The sequence below is a fragment of the Brachycentrus maculatus genome, unplaced genomic scaffold (assembly GCF_059751285.1).
Source record: "Brachycentrus maculatus isolate JH-2025_06_01 unplaced genomic scaffold, ASM5975128v1 h1tg002319l, whole genome shotgun sequence".
Lineage (NCBI taxonomy): Eukaryota > Metazoa > Arthropoda > Insecta > Trichoptera > Brachycentridae > Brachycentrus > Brachycentrus maculatus.
In genome coordinates, this window is record NW_028282807.1 from 1,560 (window position 1) to 4,476 (window position 2,917).

General features: G+C 36.0%; 1 non-coding gene across 1 annotated transcript; it reads left to right on the forward strand.

Annotated features, from left to right (window-relative positions):
• The first annotated feature begins 2,636 nt into the window (after positions 1-2,636).
• On the forward strand, positions 2,637-2,708 carry TRNAQ-CUG (transfer RNA glutamine (anticodon CUG)). The gene has a single exon. It is a non-coding gene; the product is annotated as a tRNA-Gln (tRNA).
• Positions 2,709-2,917: the final 209 nt, after the last annotated feature.

Consider the following 2,917-nt stretch of genomic DNA (forward strand, 5'->3'; position numbering starts at 1 on the left):
TGAGGGGCTGCAGTTTCTGATACTTCTTTTTGCAGTGGAACATTGAATTTGGTTCAATCTACTTTGAAGAATCCATAGAATTAAATATTTTCCAAGCATGCTAGCAGATATAAAGAAGGAAGAATAGATTAAAGATTGAATACTACGATATCATTTCTTAGATTTGGAAATTCTTTTTGTTTTTCCACCTTTGCTTGCGCTTCCAGTTTTTCTGGCCTTTGGCTTTCCGGCTTTAGAGCCTTTTGCCTTTGTTCCCTTTGGCTTACTGGCACTGGTAGACTTTTTGGCTGATGACTTTTTGCCTTTTGCGGGTGAGGCAGCAGGTGCGGGTACGGCAGCTTTAGCAGGTGAAGCTGCTTTGACGACAGCCTTGGCCTTGACAACCTTGGTAGCTTTCGGCTTGGTGACTTTGGTTTTAGGTTTGCTAGTTGAGGCTTTTCTTGACTAACAATAAAATGAATTCTTACTTGAGATCTTCCTGCAGCTTTGGCATTTTTGGCTTTTATATTTTATGACTGATCTAATATAAAACCTTGATTTATAATCGGCTATTTTTTAATACTAAATCTGATTGGATGGATTAAAAGGCTTTAGATAACTGCCAGGTTTTGAGCAAGCAGGTGTCCTCGCAGTTTATTCTTTGGTGACCATGCCATTCAGGTCGGATTAGCTTCGATTTCCGTCTAGATGTTTTTGCATATCTCTCCAGGTGATTATGAACAAACATTTGCTGATGATTTCGATGGTCGTAGTCGGGTATCATGCCGATTCCCTTGGTTACGAGATGAGACAAGGGAAGAGTTGGGGTCCCTTCACGATATACAGCCGAACCCTGAGAATTGTTTTGGAACTTTTCACCATTTTCAATTTTCATAATATATGGAAGTCCTGATATTTTTTCTTCCGAAAGTCAATAAAAAATACGAACTTGCAAAATTGCAAAGTCTGAAGCCCTCCTGCAAGCAGGTTTTTATTCTTCTCCCCTTTCTTCAGAATTATTGATTTAAGTTTAACTATATCTTTTCCGAGCACATTTTTTTTGTCATTCCCCATAAAATATTGATCCCAACAATTTTGAAATTTTTGTCACCCAGTGTGCAGTCATCGCAAGGCATACTCCAATTGACAGATTACCGTTCAGCTTTTGAGCGAGCATGATTGGCCTGAGGAACCAGCATATATTCCGGGCCGTTTCGCCATTTTCAGAAAAAGCTCACAAATAGAAAACGAAGAAGAAGTCCTTCTAAAAAGCCCATTTTACAGTCATTCTTAAAAATAGCATGATGAATTGTTAAATGGCGTGAGCGGTCGCATGTTATGGCTCACCAATAGCAAAGCTCTGCGAGTGAGCAACTTCCCATTTCGTGAAATGTACAAATAAAATATGATGTTGATTTTATATAAATAAGATTAAGTATACGATGGCGCAATTTAATTATAAGAATCAAACTTCCAAAGTAAACAGGAAGATAAAAGAATTTCCAACAATAAGGGCGTTTGCACGCAATCCCTGTGGTCTGGTGAATCCATCATAGCCTTATTTATGATTAGTCGCGCCATAAGGGATAATGCGACGACGACCGACCAACCATTGATACGAAACTCAACTCAACTCAACTGAATCAACCAGCTGGTATTGTTGATAGACTGTTAATAAAAGTGACTATGTTTAATTAGAAGGTACAAACAAAATAAGTGTCTGATGATCTTCAGCAGACTCAGACAACATAACTAGATATCCAAAAAAATTGCAGATAATTCTAATTTTAAGGCCTTTGATTAATTACCAGATTAAATAAAGCAAGCCAACGAAAACAAAGAAACCAATAAAAATAAAGCAATGAGAAAACCCGCAATCAAAAAGCACCGCGAAAATCTAATAATGAATAAAATGCTAATTTACAGGATTAGACAATAAATTGGTGATATAACAAAGGCAAATTTCCAACAAGAAGCATTATGTGAACACTTAGTGCGGATGATTTTTAGAATGAACAGATTTCGACTGGTCGAAACGAAGATCTTAACCAAAGCCATTTAATAAAGACTGAATTTGGTTGCATATAAAAAATTTCTAGTAAATAGGCATGAAGTATATAATGACTTATCTAGCACATGAAATGAAGTTGCCTGGACTAGTACCATCACTTCAATGCAACGAATATAATGTTAATTTCGGTATTTGACGAAGCTCACGCGTCTATCATGGCATTATAAATAAAAAGTCGACGATTATATTTTGCAGGATCACATTAATAGTAACTCGAATTAAAGTTTTTAACATCTAAATTTTTAGGGAGATGAGAGCTTCAGAGCTTCAGAATATCTTGACTCAAATAAATGGATGCTTAAAGGGCCTATTGAACCATGAATAAATACTATTTAAGTATCTATATAAACCAATCTACGTATGGAAATGCTCATCTTCTGAATCATTGCTTATAAAATACTATCAAATAGTAATTTTATTCGAATGAATATCTCTAGCTCGTTATTCTTGGTTTGTTCAGGATCTGTATAATTAAGATAATTTATTTTTCATGCAAATTAATATTGATTTCAGAAAAGAGCTTCATATATAGAGGAATGTTGGTGATGATGGTATAAGTATTTTATTTATCAACGAGGGGTAAGCTGGTCCTATGGTGTAATGGTTAGCACATTGGACTCTGAATCCAATAATCCGAGTTCAAATCTCGGTAGGACCTTTTTTATTATTCTTTGTCATACAAACTGAATTACGCTATTCCATCGTTGCCTCGTGATACTTTAATTCGGAAGTACCTATTGCTTTGAGCAAAGAGGAACACATGAGATTAGAGGAGGAGCCTTATTATATGCGCATGCTAAATTAGTGATTGCTGAAATAACAATACTGTCATAGCAGAATCGTTGTCATTGCAGAATAGCACTGAGC